At 38.2% G+C, this 7,193-nt stretch overlaps 1 long non-coding RNA gene across 1 annotated transcript; it reads right to left on the bottom strand.

Annotated features, from left to right (window-relative positions):
• Positions 1–1,631: 1,631 nt before the first annotated feature.
• On the bottom strand, positions 1,632–4,991 carry LOC125089251 (uncharacterized). The gene is made up of 3 exons (XR_007123907.1): positions 4,880–4,991; positions 3,789–3,828; positions 1,632–1,649 (listed from the first exon to the last, which is right to left on the bottom strand). It is a non-coding gene; the product is annotated as an uncharacterized LOC125089251 (long non-coding RNA).
• Between the last annotated feature and the right edge of the window lie 2,202 nt (positions 4,992–7,193).

The raw sequence follows: 7,193 nt of genomic DNA, 5'->3' as shown, positions 1-7,193 counted from the left end.
CTCAATATCACTAATGACCAGGAAAATGCAAATCAAAACCACAATGAGATATTACTTCATGCTTGTCACAATGCCTAACAACAAAAAGACAAGAAATAACAAATGTTGACAAGGATGTGGAGAAAAGGAAACCCTCATGTCCGGGTGGTAGGAATGTAAATTAGTGCAACCACTGTGATAAATAATATGGACATTCCTCAAAAAATTAAAAACAGAATACCATATGTCCCAGTAATTCTACTACTGGGTATTTACCCAAAGAAAATGAAAATACTAACTGAAAAAGATATATGCAACCATACATTTATTTCAGCATGATTTACAGAAGCAAAGATATGAAGGCAACCCACGTGTCCATCAACAGATGAATGGGTAAAGAAGGTGTGATATACATAGATATATAGATATAGATATACTGTGATAGATGATAGACACATAGATGATAGACAGATACATAGATAATAGATATAGATAGATGACAGATAGATAAATATACAGATACTGCAGATAGTTTTGAAAAAATGTGAAGAAAACAAATCTCGGAGCAAGGATGATTACCAAACTGCAGTGGAAAGATTAATTATGGCTGCTTGTATATCAGATCCAAAGCTCTTCATTAAGCACATGGCTGCCAATGTTAATAAGGAACAGGTTTACAATTTGGAACATTGTTCTGCCCTGAAATGGTTGAAAGAGAATATGAAGTGGGCTGGAGGTTTGTCTTTTCAGTAACCTTTAGTTAATAAAGGCTTTTTTGTTTTTAAGTTTAAGTAATCATTGTTGAATATAAAAGGCAGTAAAAATACAGTTTTCACTGTAAAAAAGGGGGGTCACCTGGGTGGCTCAGTGGGTAAGCATCTGCCTTCGGCTCAGGTCTTGATCCCAGAGTCCCAGGATCAAGCCCCGCATTGGGCTCCCTGCTCAGTGGGGAGCCTTCTCCTTCTGCCTGCCACTCCCTCTGCTGTGCTCTCTCTCTTTGTCAAATAAATAAATAAAATCTTTAAAAAAAAAAAAGTCCTGCTTCTATATCCTAATAATGGACAATGAGAACCTGAAGTTATAAAAACAATACAATGTACAAATAGAATCAAAAACCTTGAGATATTTGGAGGTAAATTTAACAAAATATGTGTGAAATCTGTTCATAGAAAACTACAAGATACAACTGAAAGACCAAACAAAAAAAAAAGACCTAAATAAATGGAGTTGTGCCCTGTTTATAGATTCCAACACTCAGTAATATTAAAATATTGGTTCTCCCCCCCAAAAAATTATATATTATGGAATATATATATGGAGATATATAGATATATACAATGGAATATTACTCAGCCATAAAAAAGAAAATCTTAATATTTGTGACAACATGGAGGAACTCAGAGGATATTATGCCAACTGAAATAAGACAGAGAAAAACAAATATCATATGGCTTCACCTATATGTGGGATCTAAAAAATAAAACAAACAAAAAAACAGAAACAGAACCATACAGGTGTGCCTGGGTTGCACAGTTGATTAAGCGTCTGACTCTTGATTTTGGCTCAGATCACAATCCCAGGGTGGTGTGATAGATCCACCTGTTAGGTTCTGTGCTCAGTGTGGAGTCTGCTTGAGAGTCTCTGTCTCCTTATCTCTCTCTGCCATCCCCCTGCACACAGGGATGAAAAGTACAACATGGAGACTATAGTCAATAATATTGTAATAACATTGTATGGTGACAAACGGTAACTATACAACATAGTTTAATGTACAGAATTGTCAAATAACTTTGTAGTATCCCTGAACTAATATAACGTTGTATATTATCTATACTTCAATTAAAAAATGAATAATAGGGGCACCTGGATGGCTCAGTGGGTTGAGCTTCTGCCTTCAGCTCGGGTCATGATCCCAGGGTCCTGGGATCGAGCCCCGCATCAGGCTCTCTGCTCCGCGGGGAGCCTGCCTCCACCTCTCTCTCTGCCTGCCTCTCTGCCTACTTGTGATCTCTGTCTGTCAGATAAATAAATAAAATCTTTAAAAAAATGAATAATAGGACAGCCACATGCAGAAAAATTAAATTGGATCATTTCTTTACACCACACACAAAAATAGACTCAAAATGGATGAAGGATCTCAATGTGAGAAAGGAATCCATCAAAACCCTTGAGGAGAACACAGGCAACAACCTCTTCGACCTCAGCCGCAGCAACATCTTCCTAGGAACATCGCCAAAAGCAAGGGAAGCAAGGGCAAAAATGAACTATTGGGATTTTATCAAGATCAAAAGCTTTTGCACAGCAAAGGAAACAGTTAACAAAACCAAAAGACAACTGACAGAATGGGAGAAGATATTTGCAAATGACATATCAGATAAAGGGCTAGTGTCCAAAATCTATAAAGAACTTAGCAAACTCAACACCCAAAGAACACATAATCCAATCAAGAAATGGGCAGAGGACATGAACAGACATTTCTGCAAAGAAGACATCCAGATGGCCAACAGACACATGAAAAAGTGCTCCATATCACTCGGCATCAGGGAAATACAAATCAAAACCACCATGAGATATCACCTCACACCAGTCAGAATGGCTAAAATTAACAAGTCAGGAAATGACAGATGCTGGCGAAGATGCGGAGAAAGGGGAACCCTCCTACACTGTTGGTGGGAATGCAAGCTGGTGCAACCACTCCGGAAAACAGCATGGAGGTTCCTCAAAATGTTGAAAATAGAACTACCCTATGACCCAGCAATTGCACTGCTGGGTATTTACCCTAAAGATACAAACGTAGTGATCCGAAGGGGCACGTGCACCCGAATGTTTATAGCAGCCATGTCTACAATAGCCAAACTATGGAAAGAACCTAGATGTCCATCTACAGACGAATGGATAAAGAAGATGTGGTATATATACACAATGGAATACTATGCAGCCATCAAAAGAAATGAAATCTTGCCATTTGCGACGACGTGGACGGAACTAGAGGGTATCATGCTTAGCGAAATAAGTCAATCGGAGAAAGACTACTATCATATGATCTCCCTGATATGAGGGATAGGAGATGCAACATGGGGGGTTAAGGGGGTAGGAGAAGAGTAAATGAAACAAGATGGAATTGGGAGGGAGACAAACCATAAGTGACTCTTAATCTCACAAAACAAACTGAGGGTTGATGGGGGGAGGGGGGTTGGGAGGGGGGTGGGATTATGGACACTGGGGAGGGTATGTGCTATGGTGAGTGCTGTGAAGTGTGTAAACCTGGTGATTCACAGACCTGTACCCCTGGGGATAAAAATATATTATATGTTTATAAAAAATAAAATTAATAAAAAAATGAATAATAATAATAGTATAATTAAACTTTCTAAGCCTTTTTATTTTTTTAGTTTTTTGTTTTGTTTTATTAAGTTCAATTAGCCAACATATAATACATCATTAGTTTTTGATGTAGTGTTCAATGATTAGTTGTATATTATACTCAGTGCTGATCACCACACATGCCCTCCTTAATACCCATCACCCTGTTATTCCATCCTCCACTTCTGAAACCCTCAATTTGTTTCCTGGAGTCCAGAGTCTTTCATGGTTTCTCTCCCTCTCTAGACCTTTTTAAAAATAATTTATGTAAATAAATAAAACCTTTAAAAAATAAAATAAAATAATTTATGTTCAAAGACATATACCTCAATAAATGCATTAACTAAATATAAATATTTTGATTTAAAAAATAAAATAGAAACTCTACCCTTATCCTGTCAAAAAAAAAAAAAGCAAGCAAGTAAAAACAAATCAAAACACTTTACTTTTATTCTGGGTCATCTCTCCATGCCTCAGTTCCCTAATCTGTAAGAAAAGTAAGGTTAATAATAGCTTCTACATCATTAAGTTATTATAAATAATAAATTAGTGGCAGGCAAAAATACTTAAAATGCTGCCAGGCTCTGGCAAACACTAAATAAGTGTTAGTTACTACTCTATCTAGTACCTTATCTTAAGAAGCTGTCTAAAGTTGTGGTCTCTGCACCTCTACATACTCTTTAAAACAAAATCAAATAACATTAGTACCCATACAAAAACCTCTCTAAAGTCCTCCCATTGCAGGTGGAAATTTTAATCCCTTCCCATGTAGTCTATAATGCCCTTTGTGATCTGGCTCTTCGTTGTCTCATATTCTCTCTTAATGTTTCCGTTTTGGTCAGTCACTATGCCTCAGATGAAATTACTTCTTTTCTCTCCCTCCAACTTTCCAAAATCATTTCTGCCTTTGTAAATTGTTATCTTCTATTCCCCCTTCGCCCAAAACATCATAAAATAACAATCATGTCTGTTTTTTCACTACTGAATCCCCAACACCCAAGACAATGTCCAGTTCATGCTAAGTACTCAAAAAAGTTTGTGCAGACATCAAGAATTAATTAATGAGAATTCCATCTTAATCTGGCTTCCTTCCATATCATGCTAATAAAGCTGCTCCATGTTTGTAAATCCAGTAGGTACATCTCTCCACACACATTATTCTATTTTCCCTGTTAGCCCACAATTCAATCCATAAAACTCTCCTCTTTTGTGAAGCCACCCTTTCCTGATTTGTCTCCAATCCTCATCCCACAGTGTTCTCTCTTGTTAAGTATTCTTTGTAGATTCTTCATCCACTAGATACCTAAATTTTTAGGGCACCAGGGCTGGATCCTAGGAATTCTGTCTCCCTATGTGACCCTTGTAATCTATGCCAAACCCAACAAGATGCTTCAGTATAAAACAAATCACTTAGAGGGTGAAGAAGAAATTCTGGCTTTTTCCTTCCTGAATGGAATTCCAGGTTAGACACTAGAATCTTCAGAAGAGGTGAGATGACTTCTTCATGTGCAAGATAGAAGACAGGGAAATCCCATACCAAGTCACGGCCTTGCCTTCGGGGCTTTGTGATATTCTCAGGCTCTGGTTGTCTGTCCTTCTAGCCTGAATATTGCTTCTTTTCTCTGCCCAGGCTTGTTGGTTGCTCTTCCCCGATCTGTCACGCGCCCACTCCCAGTGCCTTTGTTCTCACACTACACCCTCTCATTCCTCCTATTTGTAACATCTGTCACGTGCTCTCGGCAGGCATACACAGGCTGGGTAGGAGAGCAAGTCAATCGTGCGTGAGAAGAGGAAGAACAATTAACATCTGTACATTTTATCACATGGTCACAAATCACCTCCCTGAATCAGCTTGATATACTCTTTCAGTCATTCATCTGCCACTTCCGCATGCTACCCTCCAAAAGTCAATGCCCTCTTCTGGCAGAAGTTAGTCAAAGATACAAGACTTGCCACAAGAGCCTTACCATGTCGAAAATCAAAAGAAAGGACCAACAGAAACAAGCTACAGTACGTTCATCACAGTACATTCATTTCTCACAGTCTTTTTCTGGCCAATTCAACCACTATTTAATCTGTATAAATCAGGTCCATGTTTGGAAAAGGGCATCACCTAACAACACAGAAAGGAGATTAAAGATCATCCCTCCAGACAAAAATATTTGACTAGATGTTTATAGGCAGAGAACTCTACAGCTTTAAAGCTTGCAAACATTTTTGCTTGGTAATAGATGTAGTTTTCTCTTTGACTGATATAATTCCTTTGTTAGCAGAACCAACAAATAAAAAGGGTAGTGGGAGCCAATCTAGTTATTCTTGGTTCAGGCACTTGCCTGTGCTGATGTACCTCTCATAATTAGGAAGTTGATCACTGATGAGGGAAGATATGTCTTCACCAAGAGAAACTAATCTGTCCACACCCTTAGAATTTATAATTCTAGAAAATAATGGGTAACAATTTTAAAAATTATGGCCTAAACTATTTTATTTTCTATAGAATTGCTGTTCATCATTTGTTCCAACTCATTCAAAACTACCCCAGAAAGAAATGCTAAATTATTTGGCAAGTTCTCTGTGCACCTAGCTCACATCCTGGAATCAAGGCTATAGCTCAGGAAGCTGACTGGTTTATTTGTTCCTCCTACTTTAGCACAGGGCACAGGGAAGGGCTGTTTTATGGTCTCTTTTTCCAGAAGTATCATGCATGGTCATGCTATACCAGGTTCCTAAGAGAAAACCAAGGTCAATATATACACAGGAGATAAATCACATAACCCCTTAGGAACAAATAAAAAGAAAATGGAAGTGGAAATAGACCATATCTTTAGAAAGATTTATGGAAGATAGAAACTGGATGGAGTGGTAACTAGCTTGGGTCAACAGAGGAAGATGAACTCTAATTACCTGTAGTGAGGACCATGAAGAAAAGAAAACTTGTTCACGCCCACATTGAAATTGTTGGTTTTAGTCCATCTTCCCCAACAAGTTTATAACCTTCTCCTAGAGGACAGGATGGAATCTATCTTCATTCAGGTTTTAATCCTAGAACCTGATAACATGCTTGGCTAATAAAAGGGGCTCAACAAACATCTGTGAATAAAAAGAGTAAACACACTTAGTAATGTGTTAATATATCTACTGAAAAACTTATTTACTTAATTCTGTGTTTAAAATCAAGTTCTATGCTCAAGATTTTCCTTGAAGAGCTAGTTTAACATTACAGCTTTATTATTTATTATTTAGACAGATGTCATAAAACAAACAAGCAATAGAAAATAAAGACCTAGTGTTGGCATAGCACAACATTATAGTAGTTTTCTTTTGCCGCTAAAATAAATTACCAAAAACTTAGTGGCTTAAAACAAAACAAATGCATTATCTTATAGTTCTGGAGGTCAGAAGTTCAAACTGCATCACACTGATTTAAAACTGAGTAATGGGGGCGCCTGGGTGGCTCAGTGGGTTAAAGCCTCTGCCTTCGGCTCAGGTCATGATCTCAGAGTCCTGGGATGGAGCCCCACATCAGACTCTCTGCTCAGCAGGGAGCCTGCTTCCTCCTCTCTCTCTGCCTGCCTCTCTGCCTACTTGTAATCTCTGTCTGTCAAATAAATAAATAAAATCTTTTAAAAAAATAAAATAAAATAAAACTGGTTAATGTAGGGGCACCTGGGTGGCTCAGTGGGTTAAAGCCTCTGCCTTCGGCTCGGGTCATGATCCCAGGGTCCTGGGATGGAGCCCCACATCGGACTCTCTGCTCAGCAGGGAGCCTGCTTCCTCCTCTCTCTCTGCCTGCCTCTCTACCTCCTTGTGATCTCTGTCTGTCAAATAAACAAATAAATAAATAAATAAAT

This window comes from Lutra lutra, chromosome 1 (assembly GCF_902655055.1).
Source record: "Lutra lutra chromosome 1, mLutLut1.2, whole genome shotgun sequence".
NCBI lineage: Eukaryota > Metazoa > Chordata > Mammalia > Carnivora > Mustelidae > Lutra > Lutra lutra.
The sequence above is the reverse complement of the archived record's forward strand: the minus strand, read 5'-3'. Positions and strand labels throughout refer to the sequence as shown.